Source organism: Oncorhynchus mykiss, chromosome 3 (assembly GCF_013265735.2).
Source record: "Oncorhynchus mykiss isolate Arlee chromosome 3, USDA_OmykA_1.1, whole genome shotgun sequence".
NCBI lineage: Eukaryota > Metazoa > Chordata > Actinopteri > Salmoniformes > Salmonidae > Oncorhynchus > Oncorhynchus mykiss.
Window position 1 is genome coordinate 67,815,635 of NC_048567.1, and position 24,109 is coordinate 67,839,743.

General features: G+C 40.5%; 1 protein-coding gene across 1 annotated transcript in view; it reads right to left on the minus strand.

The window, feature by feature from the left end:
• Window positions 1-21,070: 21,070 nt before the first annotated feature.
• Window positions 21,071-24,109, minus strand: part of LOC110520455 (nectin-3) — a 44,714-nt gene continuing 41,675 nt past the window's right edge. The window contains exon 9 of the mRNA XM_036975011.1: window positions 21,071-21,381. The gene's annotated coding sequence lies outside the window, so the exon portion shown is untranslated. The remainder of the gene's footprint in view (window positions 21,382-24,109) is intronic.

Sequence of the window (24,109 nt, forward strand, 5' to 3'; positions counted from 1 at the left end):
GGGTTCTTCATGTGTTTCTCAACAGTTTCCCATGTGTATCAAGAATTGTCGACCACCCAAAGGACATCCAGACAACTTAACACAAACTGTGGGAAGCATTGGAGTCAACATGGGCCAGCATCCATGTGGAACGCTTTTGAAACCTTGTAGAGTACATGCCCTGACAAATTGAGGCTTTTCTGAAAGCAAAAGGGGGAGGGTGCAACTCTATTAGGAAGGTGTTCCTAATTTTTTGAATACTCAGTTGTGGATAAAAGTAGCCAAATCAAATCAAATCAAATGTATTTGTCACATACACATGGTTAGCAGATGTTAATGCGAGTGTAGTGAAATGCTTGTGCTTCTAGTTCCGACTATGCAGTAATAACCAACGAGTAATCTAACCTAACAATTCCAAAACTACTACCTTATACACACAAGTGTAAAGGGATAAAGAATATGAACATAAAGATATATGAATGAGTGATGGTACAGAACGGCATAGGCAAGATGCAGTAGATGGTATCGAGTACAGTACATACATATGAGATGAGTAATGTAGGGTATGTAAACAAAGTGGCATAGTTTAAAGTGGCTAGTGATACATGTATTACATAAAGATGCAGTAGATGATATAGAGTACAGTATATACGTATACATATGAGATGAGTAATGTAGGGTATGTAAACATTATATTAAGTAGCATTGTTTAAAGTGGCTAGTGATATATTTTACATCAATTTCCATCAATTCCCATTATTAAAGTGGCTGGAATTGAGTCAGTGTGTTGGCAGCAGCCACTCAATGTTAGTGGTAGCTGTTTACCAGTCTGATGGCCTTGAGATAGAAGCTGTTTTTCAGTCTCTCGCTCCCTGCTTTGATGCATCTGTACTGGCCTCACCTTCTGGATGATAGTGGGGTGAACAGGCAGTGGCTCGGGTGGTTGTTATCCTTGATGAGCTTTATGTTACCTACCCTCACCACCTGGGGGCGGCCCATCAGGAATTCCAGGACCCAGTTGCACAGGGCGGGGTCGAGACCCAGGGTCTCGAGCTTGATGACGAATTTGGAAGGTCCTATGGTCTTACATGCTGAGCTGTAGTCGATGAACAGCATTCTCACATAGGTATTCCTCTTGTCCAGATGGGTTAGGGCAGTGTGCAGTGTGGTTGAAATTGCGTCGTCTGTGGACCTATTTGGGCGGTAAGCAAATTGGAGTGGGTCTAGTGTGTCAGGTAGGGTGGAGGTGATATGGTCCTTGACTAGTCTCTCAAAGCACTTCATGATGACGGAAGTGAGTGCTACGGGGCAGTAGTCGTTTAGCTCAGTTACCTTAGCTTTCTTGGGAACAGGGACAATGGTGGCCCTCTTGAAGCATGTGGGAACAGCAGACTGGGATAAGGATTGATTGAATATGTCCGTAAACACACCAGCCAGCTGGTCTGCACATGCTCTGAGGACACACAAAAAGTTATTTAGTCTGTCTGGGAGCAAGACACCCTGGTCTGTGACGGGGATGGTTTCTTTGTCATGTCATACTTGAGTAAAAATAAAGATGCACTTTTTTTTGTGTATCTAGAACCTTGAAGGGTTCTTTGGCTGACCCCATAAAATAAACTTTTGAAGAACCCGTTTTGGTTCCATGTAGTACCCTTTGCACACAGGGTTCTATATGCAACTCAAAATTATTCTACCTGGAAACAAAAATGGTTCTCCTATGGGGATACCCGATGAACCTGTCACACCAGCCTTCGCTTTGGCTCCCACTTCTGTCCATCTCAGGCAGTTGGAGTCATTGTCCTTCTAGTTGCTGCCGAACCTGCTGCTGGCAAAAACCCTTCACTAATCAACCACGGACTTGTTTCGTCATCATTGCACACACCTAGTTCCAATCCCCACTCAATACACTCCCTCTGTCATTTGTCTTTGTCGGTCACTGTAAATGTTGCTTGTTTTCCTTAGAGGAATCTACTATTTCCTGAGTACTTTATTATTGTGTACTTTGGGTTTCGTCCTGCTTTTATATATGGTGCTTTAAAACCTCTCAGAGCAGAAATCCCGTTACCGGGATCAAATTCGACAACATCCGGTGAAATCGGAGTGCGCCAAATTGAAAGTACTAAATCGTCATTTTAAACATTCATGAAAATACAAGTGTCTTACAATGTTTAAAAAATGTACTTCTTGTTAATCCACCCGCTTTGTCAGATTTCAAAAAGGCTTTACGGTGAAAGCATACCATGCGATTATCTGAGGACAGCGCCCCGCATACAAAAGCGTTACAAACATTTTCCAAACAAGCAGAGGCATCACGGTCAGAAATAGTGACGAAATAAATAATTTACCTTTGAAGATCTTCCTCTTTTTGCAATTCCAAGGGTCCCAGCTACATAACAAATGGTCCTTTTGTTCGATAAAGTCCTTCTTTATATCCCCCAAAAAAAGTACGTTTAGTTGGCGCGCTTGATTCAGTAATCCACCGGTTTCCCTCATTCAAAATGCATACAAATGAATCACAAAGGTTACAAATAAACTTCCTCCAAACAAGTCAAACAATGTTTCATATCAATCCTCAGGTACCCTAATATGTAAATAAACAATTAAATTTAAAAACATAGTAAACATACTGAGTTAAAAACATAGTAAACATACTGAGTTAAAAACATAGTAAACATACTGAGTTAAAAACATAGTAAACATACTGAGTTAAAAACATAGTAAACTTACTGAGTTAAAAACATAGTAAACATACTGAGTTAAAAACATAGTAAACATACTGAGTTAAAAACATAGTAAACATACTGAGTTAAAAACATAGTAAACTTACTGAGTTAAAAACATAGTAAACATACTGAGTTAAAAACATAGTAAACATACTGAGTTAAAAACATAGTAAACATACTGAGTTAAAAACATAGTAAAAATATTGAGTTAAAAACATAGTAAACATACTGAGTTAAAAACATAGTAAACATACTGAGTTAAAAACATAGTAAACATACTGAGTTAAAAACATAGTAAACATACTGAGTTAAAAACATAGTAAACATACTGAGTTAAAAACATAGTAAACTTACTGAGTTAAAAACATAGTAAACATACTGAGTTAAAAACATAGTAAACATACTGAGTTAAAAACATAGTAAACATACTGAGTTAAAAACATAGTAAAAATATTGAGTTAAAAACATAGTAAACATACTGAGTTAAAAACATAGTAAACATACTGAGTTAAAAACATAGTAAACATACTGAGTTAAAAACATAGTAAACATACTGAGTTAAAAACATAGTAAACATACTGAGTTAAAAACATATTGAGTTAAACTTAGTAAACGTACTGAGTTGAAAACGTAGTAAAGATACTGAGCTGATGTGTGTGACTTATCGTACCCTAAAAGGACAAGGACTACAGTTGAATGGTGGGATTGTGTGTTTGGTGGGTGTTACTGTCTTGCCTTGTGTCAATAAGAAGAAAGAGACAAACATGATCTCAATAGTATGACAATTGGAAACCTACTTTCTGTATCCCTCTGGATGATGAGTAGAATCACACAGCTCAGCTTCAGTAACATGCTTTGCTCTTCTCATTGCTAGGATCAGAGGGGAAATGTAATTATGTAATTATATTACTTTTTAAAATTGGTGATTTGTAATAATGAGGACCTATTAATTGTTCATGCAATACATTTATGTAGGCTAAGCTACATGTAAAATAATGTTGAATGCAATCATCAATCTTTGATGGAAACTATGCACATCCTTCAATGAAGACAAAACCTTTTAACAAAAATTAACAAACAGTCCTACATTGGTCAGTAATAATGGATCTAAACATTTGTATCTGCACATTTAAGAGACCACTAACCTTTGAATTGAAGTTCCTCTGCTGGAATAGCCGAGACGTGTTTTATTTGAGGTTTGTGCTGACAGAAATGTCCTCAGTAAGCCACAGCAGCTATAGCACAAAGGGTGGACATGGTTGACACAGTTTAGTCTCCACCCCACTCGACTCCTGGCTTTTCATAGACTGTGTGCTACATACTTGAAAGCCTTATAACCTTATACTGGTTATGAAACATACACATTGGCCTCATTACACACAAACAAGAATGATGGGACAAAATTATTTATTTTATTTTAGAAAAACAGGCCAGCATCTGTATGACTTGGGACCCCTCTCTCTGATGATACACTTTATATACAAAAGTATGTGGACACCGATTCAAATTAGTGGATTCAGTTATTTCAGCCACACCCGTTGGTGACATGTGTATAAAATCAAGCACACCGCCAAACATTGGCAGTAGAATGGCCTTACTGAAGAGCTTAGCGACTTTCAATGTGGCCCCGTCGTACGATGCCACTTTTCTAACAAGTCAGTCTGTCAAATTTCTGCCCTGCTACAGCTGTGCCAGTCAACTGTAAACGCTGTTTTTGTGTGGAAACATATAGGTGAAACAACGGCTCAGCTGCGAAGTGGTAGGCGACTCAAGCTCACAGAACGAGACCGCTGAGTGCTGAAGCAGGTAGCAACACTCACAATCGAGTTCCAAACTGAAGCAACGTCAGCACAAGAACTGTTCTTTGGGAGCTTCATGAAATGGCTTTCCATGGCCAAGCAGCAGGACAAGCAGCAGGAGCCTAAAATCACCTTACGCAATGCCATGTGTCGACTGGAGTGGTGTCAAGCTCAGTGAAAATGCTTTCTCTAGAGCAGTGGTTCCCAAACTTGTTATAGTCCTGTACACTTAACACTCAACCTCCAGCTGCGTTCCCCCTCTAGTACCAGGGTCAGCGCACTCTCAAATGTTGTTTTTTGCCACCATTGTAAGCCTGTCACACACACACTATACGATACATTTATTAAACGTAAGAATGAGTGTGTTTTTGTCACAACCTGGCTCGTGGGAGGTGACAAAGAGCTCTTATAGTACCAGGACACATATAATAATAATCAATACTTTTGCTCTTTATTTAGCCATCTTACAAATAAATCCTTATTTGTTCATCAAAAATGGTGAATAACTCACAACAGGTTCATGAGAAGGGTGTGTTTGAAAGGATCCACATAACTCTGTCATGTAGGGTTGTATTGGAGAGAGTCTTAAATCATTTTCCACACAGTCTGTGCCTGTATTTAGTTTTCATGCTAGCGAGGGCCGAGAATCCACTCTCACATAGGTACTGTACGTGGTTGCAAAGGGCATCAGTGTCTTAACAGTAAGATTTTCCAAGGCAGGATGCTCTGAATGCAGCCCTATCCAGTAATCTGTCAGTGGCTTCTGATGAAATTACATTTTCACAAAACCGCTTGTTGCAATTTTGACGAGGCTCTCTTGTTCAGATATCGGTAAGTGGACTGGAGGCAGGGCACAAAGGGAATAATGAATCCAGTTGTTTGTGCCGTCCGTTACGGGAAAGTACCTGCATAATTGCATACCCAGGTCAGCCAGGTGCTTCGCTATATCACATTTGACATTGTCTGTAAGCTTGAGTTCATTTGCAGACAAAGAAATCATACAGGGATGGAAAGACCTGTGCATTCTCCTGGTTAATGCAGACACAGAAGAGCTCCAACCTCAATTTTGTCCGCACATTGAATATAGTTGCAGAGAGTCCATGTAATCCTAGATTCAGATCATTTAATTTTTACATTTTTTATTTCACCTTTATTTAACCAGGTAGGCTAGTTGAGAACAAGTTCTCATTTACAACTGGGACCTGGCCAAAGTTAAGCAAAGCAGTGCAACACAAACAACAACACAGAGTTACACATGGAATAAACAAACATACAGTCAATAATACAATAGAAAAGGTCTACATACAGTGTGTGCAAATGAGTTAGGATAACAGAGGGTAGGTATTAAATAGGCCATAGTGGCAAAATAAGTACAAATAGCAATTAAACACTGGAGTGATAGATGTGCAGAAGATGAGTGTACAAGTAGAGATACTGGGGTGCAAAGGAGCAAAATAAATAAAACAGAACAGTATGGGGATGAGGTAGTTGAATGGGCTAATTACAGGTGGGCTATGTACAGGTGCAGTGATCTATGAGTTGCTCTGACAGCTGGTGCTTAAAGCTAATGTGGGAGATATGAGTCTCCAGCTTCAGTGATTTTTGTAGTATGTTCCAATCATTGGCAGCAGAGAACTGGAAGGAAAGGCAGCAGAAGGAGGAAATGGCTTTGGGGGTGACCAGTGAAATATACCTGCTGGTGGGTGCTGCTATGGTGACCAGTGAGCTGAGATAAGGCGGGGCTTTACCTAGCAAAGACTTATAGATGACCTGGAGCCAGTGGGTTTGGCGACGAATATGAAGCGAGGGCCAGCCAACGAGAGCATACAGGTCGCATTGGTGGGTAGTATATTGGTGACAAAACGGATGGCACTGTGATAGACTGCACCCAATTTGCTGAGTAGAGTGTTGGAGGCTATTTTGTAAGTGACATCACTGAAGTCAAGGATTGGATAGTCAGTTTAGGATAGTCAGTTTTGCGAGTGTATGTTTGGCAGCATGAGAGAAGGATGCTCTGTTGCGAAATAGAAAGCTGATACTAGATGTAATTTTGAATTGGAGATGCTTAATGTGAGTCTGGAAGGAGAGTTAACAGTCTAACCAGATACCTAGGTATTTGTGGTTGTCCACATATTCTAAGTCAGAACCGTCCAGAGTAGTGATGCTGGGCGGGCGGGCAGGTGTGGGCAGCGATCGGTTGAAGAGCATGCATTTAGTTTTACTTGCATTTCAGAGCATTTGGAGGCCACGGAAGGAGAGTTGCATGGCATTGAAGCTCGTCTGGAAGTTAGTTAACACAGTGTCTAAAGAGGGGCCAGATGTACTCAGAATGGTGTCTGCGTAGAGGTGGATCAGAGAGTCACCAGCAGCAAGAGCGACATCATTGATGTATACAGAGAAAAGATTTGGCCCGACAACTGAACCCTGTGGCACCCCATAGAGACTGCCAGAGGTCCGCACAACAGGCCCTCCGATTTGACACACTGAACTCTGTCTGAGAAGTAGTTGGTGAACCAGGCGAGGCAGTCATTTGAGTAACCAAGGCTGTTGAGTCTGCCGATAAGAATGTGTTGATTGACAGAGTGTTGATTGACAGAGTCAGGAAGCTGATTTGTAGGGGTCCAGATTTTGTAGCTCTTTCAGAACATCAGCTATCTGTATTTGGGTGAAGGAAAAATGGGGGAGGATTGGGCAAGTTGTTGTGTGGTGTGCAGGGCTGTTAACCGGGTTAGGGGTAGCCAGATGGAAAGCATGTCCAGCTATAGAAGAATGCTTATTGAAATTCTCAATGATTGTGGATTTATCGGTGGTGACAGTGTTTCCTAGCCTCAGTGCAGTGGGCAGCTGGAAAGAGGTGCTCTTATTCTCCATGGACTTTACAGTGTCCCAGAACTTTTGGAGTTTGTGCTACAGGATGCAAATTTCTTTTTGAAAAATATAGACTTTTCTTTCCTAACTGCCTGTATATATTGGTTCCTAACTTCCCTGTAAAGTTTCATATCGCGGGGGCTATTTGATGCTAATACGCCACAGGATGTTTTTGTGCTGGTCAAGGGCAGTCAGGTCTGGAGTGAACCAAGGGCTATATCTGTTCCTGGTTCTAAATTTTTTAAACGCGGCATGCTTATTTAAGATGGTGAGAAAAGCACTTTTAAAGAATAACCAGGCATCCTCTACTGACGGGATGAGGTCAATGTCCTTCCAGGATACCCAGGCCAGGTCGATTAGAAAGGCCTGCTCTCTGAAGTGTTTTAGGGAGCGTTTGACAGTGATCAGGGGTGGTCGTTTGACCGCAGACCCGTTACAGACGCAGGCAATGAGGTAGTGATCGCTGAGATCCTGGTTGAAGACAACAGAGGTATATTTGGAGGGCAGGTTGGTTAGGATAATATCTATGAGGGTTCCCATGTTTACGGATTTGGGGTTTACCTGGTAGGTTCATTGATAATTGAGAGATTGAGGGCATCAAGCTTAGATTGTAGGATGGCTGGGGTGTGAAGCATGTCCCAGTTTAGGTCAACTAACATCACGAGCTCTGAAGAAAGATTGGGGGGCAATCAGTTCACATATGGTGTCCAGGGCACAGCTGGGGGCAGAAGGTGGTCTAAAGCAAGTGGCAGAGGTGAGAAACTTGTTTGTGGAAAGGTGGATTTTTAAAAGTAGGAGCTCAAATTTTGGGGGCACAGTTCTGGATAGTAAGACAGAACTCTGCAGGCTATATCTGCAGTAGATAGCAACTTCGCCCCCTTTGGCAGTTCTATCTTGTTGGATGTTATAAATGTTATAAATGTTATAGTTAGGGATGAAATTTCAGGGGTTTTGGTGGTCTTCCTGGGCCAGGAGTCAGACACAGCTAGGACATCAGGGTTGGCAGAGTGTGCTAAGGCAGTGAATAAAACAAACTTAGGGAGGAAGCTTCTAATGTTAACATGCATGAAACCAAGGCTTTTACGGTTACAGAAGTCAACAAATGAGAGCGCCTGGGGAATGGGAGTGGAGCTAGGCATTGCAGGGCCTGGATTAACCTCTACATCACCAGAGGAACAGAGGAGGAGGAGGATAAGGGTACGGCTAAAGGCCGTAATTGGTTCTTGCTTCGGGACAGAGACGTTAGCCAGGAGTGGCAACTCGGATAGCAGCTAGCTAGCTGCGATGATCCAGGTGAAAAGGTTCAGAGCTTGCGGTAGGAATTCGGAGATTTGGAGAAGAAAAATAAATCAGATTTGCTCTTTGAGTCGCGCTGTGCAGACTGGCGAGAGTTGTATCGGTTAAAGGTAGCTGATGACCGCTAGCAGTTGCTAGCTGGCTACTAGTTAGTAGCTAGTTTGCTGGCTAGCTTCCGTTGAGGGTTCCGGTTCAGAGGTAAAGAAATAGCAGACCCATACCACATTGGGTGAGGCGGTTTGCAGGAGAGTATGTTGTAGTTGAAAAAAAAATATGTGAATAAAAAAAAGATATATACATGGGACACGACAAGACGTTCAGGCAGGAAAAAACATCAACCATATAGGCCAGTCGTGGGAGAAACTCATCATCATGCAAGCAGTCAGACAAGTGAAGATTACGGTCAGTAAAGAAAACTTTAAGCTCATCTCGCAATTCAAAAAACATGTCAATACTTTACCCCATGATAACCAGCGCCTTTCTTTATGTCGCTGCCCATATCATTGCATAATGCAGAAAATACACAAGATTTCAGGGGCCTTGCTTTAACAAAGTTAACCATTTTCACTGCAGTGTCCAAAACATCTTTCAAGCTGTCAGGCATTTCCTTGGCAGCAAGAGCCTCTCGGTGGATGCTGCAGTGTACCCAAGTAGTGTTGGGAGCAAATGCTTGCACTCGCGTTTCCACTCCACTGTGTCTCCCTGTCATGGCTTTTGCGCCATCAGTACAGATACCAACACATCTTGACCACCAAAATATCCTCTCCTGTTGTCCTGGTTTACAGTGGTTAGCAGAAAAGGATGTCTTCCTTAATAGACACCCCATAAACATAACGGACATACACCAGGAGCTGTGCCTGGCCCACCACATCTGTTGACTCATCCAGCTGTAACGCATAGAATTAACTGGCTTGAATGCGAAGCAGTAATTGTTTCAAAACATCTCCTGCGATCTCACTGACGCGTTGTGAAACAGTGTTGTTTGATGAAGGCATTATCTGTATTCATTTTTTGGCCTTTTCCCCCAGCATTGTCCCAGCCATATCCGCGGCAGCAGGAAGAATTAAGTCCCCCACAATAGTATGGGGCTTGCCTGTCCTAGCCACTCGGTAGCTCACCATATAAGACGCTTCTAGCCCCTTCTTATTAATGGTATCTGTTGCTTTTATACATGTCTTACTACTCAAAAGTCCTCTAAATTCTCACTCAAAAAACTAATGTGGCTTATTTTTCAAATTGGCATGTTTTGTTTCTAAATGTCTGCACAAGAGTGAAGGTTTCATTGGGAGTTTCATTGTGAGAGTACTCTTGCACATACAACAAACTGTGGCTGAGGAAAGGCACTACTCCCAATATAAGTAAAACCCAGATCAATGTAGTTCTCATCATATTCGCACCTTTTCGATGGACCAACGTCCCTGTCTGTTGTTTGGTGCTTTCCCGGCTAATGGGGCAGTAGCTCTTCGGCTGCATCAGATTCAGAACTGTCAGTGTCCATGTTAAATCAAATTTATTTATATAGCCCTTCGTACATCAGCTGATATCTCAAAGTGCTGTACAGAAACCCAGCCTAAAACCACAAACAGCAAGCAATGCAGGTGTAGAAGCACGGTGGCTAGGAAAAACTCCCTAGAAAGGCCGAAATCGAGAAAGGAACCAGGCTATGAGGGGTGGCCAGTCCTCTTCTGGCTGTGTCTGGCTGTGTCAGGTGGAGATTATAACAGAACATGGCCAAGATGTTCAAATGTTCATAAATGACCAGCATGGTCAACTAATAATAATCACAGTAGTTGTCGAGGGTGCAGCAAGTCAGCACCTCAGGAGTAAATGTCAGTTGGCTTTTCATAGCCAATCATTAAGAGTATCTCTACCACTCCTGCTTTCTCTAGAGAGTTGAAAACATCAGGTCTGGGACAGGTAGCTCGTTCAAATGTTGAATCCTGAACAGGTCAGGATTCCATAGCCGCAAGCAGAACAGTTGAAACTGGAGCAGCAGCAGGGCCAGGTGGACTGGGGACAGCAAGGAGTTATCATGCCAGGTAGTCCTGAGGCATGGTCCTAGGGCTCAGGTCCTCCGAGAGAGAGAAAGAAAGAGAGAAAGAGAGAATTAGAGAGAGCATACTTAAATTCACACAGGACACCGGATAAGACGGGAGAAGTACTCCAGACATAACAAACTGACCCTAGCCCCCGACACATAAACTACTGCAGGGTAAATACTGAAGGCTGAGAGAGGAGGGGTCAGGAGACACTGTGGCCCCATCCGATGATACCCCCGGACAGGGCCAAACAGGAAGGATATAACCCCACCCACTTTGCCAAAGCACAGCTTCCACACCACTAGAGGGATATCTTCAACCACCAACTTACCATCCCGAGACAAGGCCCAGTATAGCCCACAAAGATCTCCGCCACGGCACAACCCAAGTGGGGACAGGAAGATCACGTCAGTGACTCAACCCACTCAAGTGACGCACCCCTCCTAGGGACGGCATGAAAGAGCACCAGTAAGCCAGTGACTCAGCCCCTGTAATAGGGTTAGAGGCAGAGAAAGAGGGGAACCGACTAGGCATAGACAGCAAAGGCAGTTCGTTGCTCCAGAGCCTTTCGGTTCACCTTCACACTCCTGGGCCAGACTACACTCAATCATATGACCCACTGAAGAGATGAGTCTTCAGTAAAGACTTAAAGGTTGAGACCGAGTCTGCGTTTCTCACATGGGTAGGCAGACCATTCCATAAAAATGGAGCTCTATAGGTGAAAGCCCTGCCTGCAGCTGTTTGCTTAGAAATTCTAGGGACAATTAGGAGGCCTGCATCTTGTGACCGAAACATACGTGGAGGTATGTACGGCATGACCAAATCAGAAAGATAGGTAGGAGCAAGCCCATGTAATGCTTTGTAGGTTAGCAGTACAACCTTGAAATCAGCCCTTGCCTTAACAGGAAGCCAGTTTAGGGAGGCTAGCACTGGAGTAATATGATAAAAAATGTTGGTTCTAGTCATGATTCTAGCAGCCGTATTTAGCACTAACTGAAGTTTATTTAGTGCTTTATCCGGGTAGCCGGAAAGTAGAGCATTACAGTAGTCTAACCTAGAAGTAAATAAAGCATGGATACATTTTTCTGCATCATTTTTGGACAGAAAGTTTCTGATTTTTGCAATGTTACGTAGATGGAAAAAAGCTGTCCTTGAAACAGTCTTGATATGTTCGTCAAAAGAGAGATCAGGATCCAGAGTAACGCCGAGGTCCTTCACAGTTTTATTTGTTAACTGGGCTATCAACAAATGTAGAATTACTGATGCTAGCATTAGACGTGCTCATGGAAACATGGAAGCAGACAACTTCTATCGTCTTCTGGTGCAGATGTAGTATTGCTGGTAGTAGCTCCCAAGAGGCGCAGCAGGCTGAGACACTGCATCTCAGTGCTACAAGCGTCACTACAGACACACTGGTTCGAATCCAGACTTTATCACAATTGGTCCAGCGTCATCCGAGTTTGGCCTGTGTAGGCTGTCATTGTGAATTTGTTCTTAACCGACTTGTCTAGTTAAATAAAGCAGCAGTACTACCAGTAGAGCTGGTATGTGTCTCTACAGAGGCAGGCCTTACTTTTTTAACCATTTATCCATTTTCGAACTAACGGAATGAGCAGCAAATATATTTGGCTACAAATATTTGAAATTCCTACAAGAGAGTAATGGTTAATGTGTTTGAATGTTAATTATTTGACTAGGCTACCTACACTTGACATTGTGTTGTTATTTTGCTGAACACTAGATGGCTGAATTTTGGGGGAGTTCAGTGAAACGAGGCTACTCAGTCGAGAAAGAAACATCATCCAAATGTATAGCCCTGTTGAAAATCTAAATGGACTGCTGGAAAATGTGAATCACATTTTTATTTTTATTTGGCGTACCCTGGAGGCATTGCGCGTACCCCAGTTTGGGAGTACGCACATGTAGCCAAGCTGGCTGACCAGGTGAAAAACCTGTAGATATGTCCTTGAGCATGGCACCTAACCCTAATTTGCTCCAGGTGCTGACCCTGTAGGTAGGCCGTCATTGTAAATAACAATTTGTTCTTAACTGATTTGCCTAGTTAAATGAAGGTAAAAAAAATGGTAGTTTGTGCATGTCAATATTGTCTCAAGAAGGCAAAATGTACTGCCACAGATCATTGCAGATAAAGTTAAGAATTACATCTACAGTACAGACCTGCACCATGATAACGATAACTTTGCAGCTTGTAAAAGTACATATTTCTGTGTTTTTGGAGCCTTTATTACTATTTCCATATCAGCAAGACAAGTTACTTAAAAAAAAGAACAAGTGTCTTCACCCTTCTATAACATGTAAACTTACAGTGGGGCAAAAAAGTATTTAGTCAGCCACCAATTATGCAAGTTCTCCCAATTAAAAAGATGAGAGAGGCCTGTAATTTTCATCATAGGTACACTTCAACTATGACAGACAAAATCTACATTGTAGATTTTTAATGAATTTATTTGCAAATTATGGTGGAAAATAAGTATTTGGTCACCTACAAACAAGCAAGATTTCTGGCTCTCACATACCTGTAACTTCTTCTTTAAGAGGCTCCTCTGTCCTCTACTCGTTATCTGTATTAATGGCACCTGTTTGAACTTGTTATTAGTATAAAAGACACCAGTACCATAAAAGTACAGGAGCAGCAGCAACAGACATAGAATGACAAAGTGTAGAAAACAACAGGCAGCAGATGTCTCTGTGAGGAGAGAGGGAATACAGTTATTATAAGCAATCAGTTAAGCAACATTGTGTGTGTGTGGGGGGGTGGGTGAGATTATATCTCTGAGTATGTGTGTGTGTGTGTGTGTGTGTGTGTGTGTGTGTGTGTGTGTGTGTGTGTGTGTGTGTGTGTGTGTCAGGTGCACCTCACTAGAGGCTGTGTGTACACAGAGGGAGCCAGTTGCTCGTCCGTTGGGGTTGGATGCCTCACAGGCATAGAGACCATTCAGCTCAGAGCTGAGACTGAGGAGGTGCAGTATGTCTCCCTCTGCTCTCAACTGACAACAACCCTGTTTGTAGGCTTTTAAATAATATCAATGTCAACTATTATATTTTCCAGTGACATGAACATGCATGTCTCATGGTATGGTGGGGTGAAAAAAAAATAGGTCAACTTTGAGCACCTTCTGAATGTTTTGGCATTCAGATCCAAAAAGTAACTTTCTGAGCATTTCTACAATGGGCAAATGCTGTAAGTATGGAAGGTTTTGATCAAACCAGGTGGTACTGTCAAAGCGATTGAATTCAAATGGTTTTACCCTTGAACTAGTTTACATAGAAGTGAGGTCAAGCTCCAGGTGTAGTTGGGTTGTGGGTTACCATCTGCTACACATAGGACTGAGGTTTGAGAGGTCTCACTAAGAGTAATGTTCACTGTCTGAGGTGGATCTATGAGAGACAGACAGACAGAGAGAGAGACCCAAACTAGCATGCTATTTGGCCTTAAACAGAGAATACACAGTGTCAGAATACCTGACCACTGTGACTGACCCAAAATGAAGGACATCTTTGACTATGTACAGACTCAGTGAGCATGTCCTTGCTATTGAGAAAGGCTGCCGTAGGCATGACGTGGAAACTGAGCTGCACTTCCTAACTTCCTGCCAAATGTATGACCATACCTCTGATTAGACAGACCCACAAAGTTTTTGCAAACAAATCCAATTTGGATAAACTCCCATATGTATTTGGTGAAATACCACAGTGTGCAATCACAGCAGTAAGAGAACCAGTGAAGAACAATCACCAATGTAAATACAACCTATATTTTTTATGTTTCTCTATTTTCCTTTTTGTATTTGAACTATTAGCACATCATTATAACACCCGATATAGACATATGACATTTGAAATGTCTTAATTCTTTTGAGTCTTGCACTCTGTGTCTCAGAACTATATTTAAACTGAAGACAATAACAGTTGCCACAGGCTAAATCAAAAGGACAGGCATAGCAGTGGACAGGGAAGAAGCCATAGAACAGTCTCCACATTTAGAGCAGGACCTACTATAGACAGACAGAGACAGGTTAGAGGGACTACCAGGCTACAGCCCGTGAAGGCAGAGAGAGTCTATACGTACACTGGATGTTTATAGTGTAGGACAGTGATAGTAGAATATACGTACAGTAGATGTTTATAGTGTAGGACAGTGGTAGTAGAATATATTTACAGTGGATGTCTATAGTGTAGTACAGTTCTAGTAGAATATACGTACAGTGGATGTTTATAGTGTAGGACAGTGGTAGTAGAATATACGTACAGTGGATGTTTATAGTGTAGTACAGTTCTAGTAGAATATACTTACAGTGGATGTCTATGGTGTAGGACAGTGGTAGTAGAATATACTTACAGTGGATGTTTATAGTGTATCACAGTGGTAGTAGAATATACTTACAGTGGATGCCTATAGTGTAGGACAGTGGTGGTAGAATATACTTACAGTGGATGTCTATAGTGTAGGATAGTGGTAGTAGAATATACTTACAGTGGATGTTTATAGTGTAGAATATATTTACAGTGGATGTCTATAGTGTAGGACAGTGGTAGTAGAATATATTTACAGTGGATGTTTATAGTGTAGGACAGTGGTAGTAGAATATATTTACAGTGGATGTTTATAGTGTAGGATAGTGGTAGTAGAATATATTTACAGTGGATGTTTATAGTGTAGGACAGTGGTAGTAGAATATACTTACAGTGGATGTTTATAGTGTAGGACAGTGGTAGTAGAATATATTTACAGTGGATGTCTATAGTGTAGTACAGTTCTAGTAGAATATATTTACAGTGGATGTCTATAGTCTAGGCCAGTGGTAGTAGAATATATTTACAGTGAATGTTTATAGTGTAGGACAGTGGTAGTAGAATATATTTACAGTGGATGTCTATAGTGTAGGACAGTGGTAGTAGAATATATTTACAGTGGATGTTTATAGTGTAGTACAGTTCTAGTAGAATATACTTACAGTGGATGTCTATGGTGTAGGACAGTGGTAGTAGAATATACTTACAGTGGATGTTTATAGTGTATCACAGTGGTAGTAGAATATACTTACAGTGGATGCCTATAGTGTAGGACAGTGGTGGTAGAATATACTTACAGTGGATGTCTATAGTGTAGGATAGTGGTAGTAGAATATACTTACAGTGGATGTTTATAGTGTAGAATATATTTACAGTGGATGTCTATAGTGTAGGACAGTGGTAGTAGAATATATTTACAGTGGATGTTTATAGTGTAGGACAGTGGTAGTAGAATATATTTACAGTGGATGTCTATAGTCTAGGCCAGTGGTAGTAGAATATATTTACAGTGGATGTCTATAGTGTAGGACAGTGGTAGTAGAATATATTTACAGTGGATGTCTATAGTCTAGGCCAGTGGTAGTAGAATATATTTACAGTGGATGTCTATAGTGTAGGACAGTGGTAGTAGAATATATTTACAGTGAATGTCTATAGTGTAGGACAGTGGTAGTAGAATATACTTACAGTGGATGTCTATAGTGTAGGACAGTGGTAGTAGAATATATTTACAGTGGATGTTTATAGTGTAGGATAGTGGTAGTAGAATATATTTACAGTGGATGTCTATGGTGTAGTACAGTTCTAGTAGAATATATTTACAGTGGATGTCTATAGTGTAGTACAGTTCTAGTAGAATATATTTACAGTGGATGTCTATGGTGTAGTACAGTTCTAGTAGAATATATTTACAGTGGATGTCTATAGTGTAGTACAGTTCTAGTAGAATATATTTACAGTGGATGTCTATAGTGTAGTACAGTTCTAGTAGAATATATTTACAGTGGATGTCTATGGTGTAGTACAGTTCTAGTAGAATATATTTACAGTGGATGTCTATAGTGTAGTACAGTTCTAGTAGAATATATTTACAGTGGATGTTTATAGTGTAGTACAGTGGTAGTAGAATATATTTACAGTGGATGTCTATAGTGTAGGACAGTGGTAGTAGAATATATTTACAGTGGATGTCTATAGTGTAGGACAGTGGTAGTAGAATATATTTACAGTGGATGTTTATAGTGTAGGACAGTGGTAGTAGAATATATTTACAGTGGATGTCTATAGTCTAGGCCAGTGGTAGTAGAATATACTTACAGTGGATGTCTATAGTGTAGTACAGTTCTAGTAGAATATACTTACAGTGGATGTCTATGGTGTAGTACAGTTCTAGTAGAATATACGTACAGTGGATGTCTATAGTCTAGGACAGTGGTAGTAGAATATATTTACAGTGGATGTTTATAGTGTAGGACAGTGGTAGTAGAATATATTTACAGTGGATGTCTATAGTGTAGGATAGTGGTAGTAGAATATATTTACAGTGGATGTTTATAGTGTAGGATAGTGGTAGTAGAATATATTTACAGTGGATGTCTATGGTGTAGTACAGTTCTAGTAGAATATATTTACAGTGGATGTCTATAGTGTAGGACAGTGGTAGTATAATATATTTACAGTGAATGTCTGTAGTGTAGGACAGTGGTAGTAGAATATACTTACAGTGGATGTCTATAGTGTAGGACAGTGGTAGTAGAATATATTTACAGTGAATGTCTATAGTGTAGGACAGTGGTAGTAGAATATATTTACAGTGGATGTTTATAGTGTAGGATAGTGGTAGTAGAATATATTTACAGTGGATGTTTATAGTGTAGGATAGTGGTAGTAGAATATATTTACAGTGGATGTCTATAGTGTAGGACAGTGGTAGTAGAATATATTTACAGTGGATGTTTATAGTGTAGGACAGTGGTAGTAGAATATATTTACAGTGGATGTCTATAGTGTAGGACAGTGGTAGTAGAATATATTTACAGTGGATGTTTATAGTGTAGGATAGTGGTAGTAGAATATATTTACAGTGGATGTTTATAGTGTAGGACAGTGGTAGTAGAATATATTTACAGTGGATGTCTATAGTGTAGGACAGTGGTAGTAGAATATATTTACAGTGGATGTTTATAGTGTAGGATAGTGGTAGTAGAATATATTTACAGTGGATGTTTATAGTGTAGGACAGTGGTAGTAGAATATATTTACAGTGGATGTTTATAGTGTAGGATAGTGGTAGTAGAATATATTTACAGTGGATGTTTATAGTGTAGGACAGTGGTAGTAGAATATACTTACAGTGGATGTTTATAGTGTAGGACAGTGGTAGTAGAATATATTTACAGTGGATGTCTATAGTGTAGTACAGTTCTAGTAGAATATATTTACAGTGGATGTCTATAGTCTAGGCCAGTGGTAGTAGAATATATTTACAGTGAATGTTTATAGTGTAGGACAGTGGTAGTAGAATATATTTACAGTGGATGTCTATAGTGTAGGACAGTGGTAGTAGAATATATTTACAGTGGATGTCTATAGTGTAGGACAGTGGTAGTAGAATATATTTACAGTGGATGTCTATAGTGTAGGATAGTGGTAGTAGAATATACTTACAGTGGATGTTTATAGTGTAGAATATATTTACAGTGTGTTGTAATAATGAGGACCTATTGATGTTTATGTAAGACGGTTTTGTAGGCTAAGCTGTATGTAAAATCATTTTGAATGAAATGCAATTTATTCAAGCAATGTTCTGCAATCATCACTCTTTGTTGGAGACTATGCACATCTTGCAATTTAGCCCAAACCTTTTCACAAAAATAAACAACCAGACTTATATTGGTCAGTAATAATGTAACAAAACATTTGCATCTTTCAATTTAATAGACCACCAAACCTTTTATGAATGGAAGTTCCCCTGCTGAAATAGCCGAGACATTTGTTTGTTGCCGTTTGTGCTACTGTTGGAAAACACTAATTCAGTAAGCCACAGCACCTATCGCACAATGGGGTGGATCATGAATGAGAGTCTAGTCTCCACCCCACTCACAGACTCCTGGCTTTTCATAGGCTGTGTGCTACCTCTTTGAAAGCCCGTACCACCATTTACAGTTTATGAAACATACCCATAGGCCTCATTACAAACAAACAAGAATGATGGGACAAAGTCATTTACTTTATTTAAGAAAAAACATCTCCAATACAACAACAGGCCAGAATCTGTATGACTTGGGACCCCTAAACCAGTCTAAGCAACAGGCCAGAATCTGTATGACTTGGGACCCCTAAACCAGTCTAAGCAACAGGCCAGAATCTGTATGGCTTTGCAGCCTTTCAGGTTATATCGATATAGGACTCAGCTTTTTGGGGCTGCTTTGCTGCCTCAGGGCCTGGCCAACTTGAGTCAACCATGAATTCTATATTGTACCAGAGCATACTTGAGGAGAATGTGACAACATCTGTCAAAAAGCTGAAGCTGAACCGAACATGTATCTTGCAACATGACAATGATACAAAAGCAAAGCTACAACAGAATGGCTAAAGAAGAAGAAATGGAGGGTTATGGAATGACCAAGTGAAAGCCCAGATCTCAATCCTATCGAAATGGTCTGTGGGGGGGAACTTGAAGCAGGCCATGCATGCAAGAAAGCCCTCGAACATGACACAGTTGAAGCAGTACTGTAAGGAAGAGTGGGCAAAAATGTATCCCAGTCTATGTAAGAGACTGACACAGTTACAAGAAATGTCTATATTAAGTTATTTCAGCCAAAGAGGGCAACACAAGCTATTGAAGCTTGGGGTGTACATATTTTTTTTATACACTATGCAATTGCATTTCTGTTGATTTTTGATGAATAAATTATTTCAAAGTATACTCTTTCAGTGTCATTTGTTAAATTAGGTTACCTCTATCTGTCAAAAGAGTTGAAGTGAAGATTACATATCCATCTGTCCAAATATGTACAAAAAAAAAAAGACAACTTTCCAGGGGTTGTACTTACTTTTTCACATGACTGTACCTCATGAATAGACAATAGCTCAAAATATATATATATGTTTTATATGTATATATGTATACTGTTCAAAAGTTTGGGGTCACTTAGAAATGTCCTTGTCTTTGAAAGAAAAGCCATTTTTTTGTCCATTAAAATAACATCAAATTGATCAGAAATACAGTGTAGACATTATTAATGTTGTAAATGATTATTGTAGCTGGAAACAGCAGTTTATTTTATGGAATATCTACATAGGCGTACAGAGGCCCATTATCAGCAACCATCACTCCTCTGTTCCAATGGCACGTTGTGTTAGCTTATCCAAGTTTATCATTTTAAAAGGCTAATTGATCATTAGAAAACCCTTTTGCAATTATGTTAGCACAGCTGAAAACTTTGCTGATTATAGGTGAGTACATGATCCAGTCCAAAAACATGTGAGAATGCCAACCAACTATTAATCAACTGTTTACTATCATTCACACCTGTGTCAAGGATTAGAATCTCATTTTCAGTTTTGAAATATCCAATTCTAACATTTAATCCAATCCAATTGCCAAAATTATTTTATTAAGCAAGTAAGTTAAGAACAAATTCTAATTTTCTATGACAGCCTAGGAACAGTGGGTTAACTGCCTTGTTCTGGGGCAGAATGACAGATTTTTACCTTGTCAGCTCAGGGATTCAATCTTGCAACCTTTTGGTTTCTAGTCCAACGCTCTAACCGCTAGGCTACCTGCCACCCTGATCTGATTAGAAAAGTTTTGAAAAACTTGGTCCCGTTGATTACTACCATGCACGCCTGTGTCTCACTCTAGATAACTGATGTCTGAAACCAGACATACGCTGAGAAGGTCGACAGCTAAATGTTTGTGTTAGTTTATTCCCTTGCCTGCTGAAAAAAACAAAAGAGGAAGTTTTGTATATTCTGCGTGCAAACCACCTTCATTCGTTGTATATTGGTTTAATACACCAACATTTTGAGTTTGAGTGCTGCTTTTTTGGCTGGTGTAGCATCATTGGTTAGAAAGTAAGTAAAGAATATTTGTATTAATCTGTATCCATCCCCTTATAGCAATTTATTGGGGTATTCCCTTATGGAGTCATATGATGTTTTTAAAATGCTATGTTCTCATTGCAATGTGACATTATGTTGAATAGACACTATGTTGAGTGTACAAAACATTAAGAACACCTTCCTAATACTGAATTGCACTTGGGCTATGGACTCTAAAAGGTGTGGAAAGCGTTCCACAGGGATGCTGGCCCATGTTGACTCCAATGCTTCCCAAATTTGTGTCAAGTTGGCTGGATGCCCTTTGGGTGGTGGACCATTCTTGAAACACACGAGAAACTGTTGTGAAAAACCCAACAGCGATGCAGTTCTTGACACACTCAAGGTGCGCCTGGCACCTACTACCATACCCTGTTCAAAGGCACTTAAATATTTTGTATTGCCCATTCACCCTATGAATGGAACACATACACAATCCATGTCTCAATTGTTTAAAGGGTAAAAATGTCTTCATATTTAACAAGTCACATCAATAAGGGATCATAGTTTTCACCTGGTCAGTCTATGTCATGGAAGGAGCAGGTGTTCATAGTGTTTTGTACACTCAGTGTATATCAATCAAGTATACTTACAGTAGAGTAACTTCTCAAACACAACTCTAAGGGCAACGTGAGCCACCGTCTCCTCCTCTGACAGCTCCCTAGAGGTGGTGAGGACCTGGGCTTTTAACTCCCCAGTCTTCTTCTTTTTCCCCAGAAGCAGTATGGGGACGGATCCTACTTCCTTTAGACTGTAATGCTGAAACCACAAAGTATGTTACGGTCCTTATTTCTGTACAATGTCAAAGGAAAGTCATACAAGTCTCTTTGCACATTCTAAGGGTTACATTTTTTTTAACTAGGCAAGATGGCCTACACCAGCCAAACTCAGACAACATTGGGCTAGTTGTGCACCGCCCAATCAAAGCCATTTGTGATACAGTCTGGATTTGAACCAGGTTGTCCTTAGTGACACCTCTAGCACTGAGATGCAGTGTCTTAGACCACTGCCTCACTTGGGAGCCCCAATAAAAATATATTGTCTTAAAAAAAGATTTCCAGTCTGCCTCAACAAACAAAATATACTTGTGACGACAATATTTTCACTCACATGGACGTATGCATTAACCACAGTCTTTGACGAATTCAGTGTCAGTCCTGGACACCCTTGTTCAATTTTTCCCCTATTTTTTCCAGACTTTCTTTCTTTGTAGGGCTGTGGGGCCCCACAGATCTTACATTCTTTAGCCCTCACCACAAGGTTTTGGGCACAGTTTGGACACATTTTTTTGTAGATCCTGACCTTTCTGAAATTGAGGACAATGTGCATCTTTATAATGTCAATATGAACACAAAATCATATGCTCATGGTTTAATATCATAATAATTCCAGAATGAGGTAGTAAATAGAGGGTTATTTTAGATATTAAATTGTCCACATTAGGATCAAGATCAATAAATTGATTAAGAAAGCTAATTCAGTTATTGGAGTTAGTTATTGGCCTGACTCCAGACTCTCTAGAGGTCATGACAGAGCAGAGAACCAGACAGAAATTGGATATCTGTATAGTTCTTCCAATGGCCCTAGGAGTACTTTTAACAACTGACTTGTAATGCCGAAGTGCTCAACAGAAATTTTTAGGAGGTCCGTTTTATCTAATGCAATAGTTTTTAAAGTATTATTTCTATGGCCGTACTTGAGGGGTAGCCTACTTAGACTGGGTTGCTCCATGATTGTAAAAGGTTGTAGGCCTATATTTAATTGTATAGTTGCTATCTATTGATAGTAAGATATGAATATTAGGCTCCCACTTCTGCCCTACACATGTTAAATGCAGGAACTTAAAATGTACTTTACTGCAAAATCGGACTTTATTTTTCTGTCTAGACAGACTGCAATTTCTGGTAATCCGTGATATATTCTGATCAACTGGCTTGTTCTTGTGGCAGGAAACCATTACAGCAGATCAAATATGTTTTAGCAAATTTATAAAGGCATTTTGCCTCTGTAGGGCAGTCTTGCCAAAGTAGTATAGTTTTATTGGTTGCACTATTGCCGGGTCAAATCCCTGGTGTCCCTGTAGACTTTGACAATAAGCCTTCCCAGTCTAGTCCACTGATGCTGCCTACTGATGCTGTCCGAGTGCACAAACTTAGGCTACAACAGTCATGCTCTGTTTAACCTAATTGTCAATATCGACAGTGAGCTATGTGACAATAAATATTCTAAACTCTCAGAAAGAAAGCATTTTATCTGATCTTAAACGGTTTGATCTGGAACCTTTTTTTTATTTAGAGGGTTGCGCTACATGCACAAATGGTGCCCCAAAGCACTCTTATTTTTCTGAGTGTTCTGTGAATAACATCTCAATATACTGTCAACAATGTTTCATTGAGCATCTACTAAGGCTCAAAGGATTTTCTTATTTTTTCTCTATGATATATTTTAATGGTTGTACAGACAGGATATACCAGTTTATTTTCCATTGGAGACAGACAGGCCAATAAATGAACTAGCTACACTATCACAGATCTAATTCAAATGCAAAATACAATTGTTTCTTCTATTATTATATATTATATGCATAGTAATTGTTTTTTCTTAAGTTTGGTGCACCATCATTAAATTTGCCAATGACACAACAGTGGTAGGCCTGATCGCCAACAACAACGAGATATAGGGAGGAGGTCAGAGACCTGGCCGTGTGGTGCCAGGTTAACAACCTCTCCCTCAACGTGATCAAGACAAAGGAGATAATTGAGGACAACAGGAAAAAGAGAACCGAGGACGCCCCCATTCTCATCTACGGGGCTGCAGTGGAGAAGGTTGAGAGCTTCAAGTTCCTTGGCGTCCACATCACCAACAAGCTAACATGGTCCAAGCACACCAAGACAGTCATGAAGAGGGCACAACAAAACCTATTCCCCCTCAGGAGAATGAAAAGATTTAGCATAGGTCCTCAGATCCTCAAAAGGTTCTACAGCTGCACCATCGACTGGTTGCATCACTGCCTGGTATGGCAACTGCTCAGCCTCCGACCGCAAGGGACTACAGAGTGTAGTGCGAACGGCCCAGTACATCACTGGGGCCAAGCTTCCTGCCATCCAGGACTATACCAGGCGGTGTCAGAGGAAGACCCTACATATTGTCAAAGACTCCAGCCACCCTAGTCATAGACTGTTCTCTCCACTAGCGCACGTCAAGCGGTACCGGAGCAACAAGTCTATGTCCAAGAGCCTTCTAAATAGTTTCTACCCCCAAGCCATAAGACTCCTGAGCATCTAGTCAAATGGCTACCCAGACTATTTGCGTTGCCCCCCTCCCCCCTCTACACCACTGCCACCCTCTGTTGTCATCTATGCATCTATGTCACATTAACTCTACCTACATGTACATACTACCTCAACTAACCGGTGCCCCCGCACATTGACACTGTACCAGCACCCCTCTGTATATATTGTCATTATTTACTGCTGCTCTTTAATCA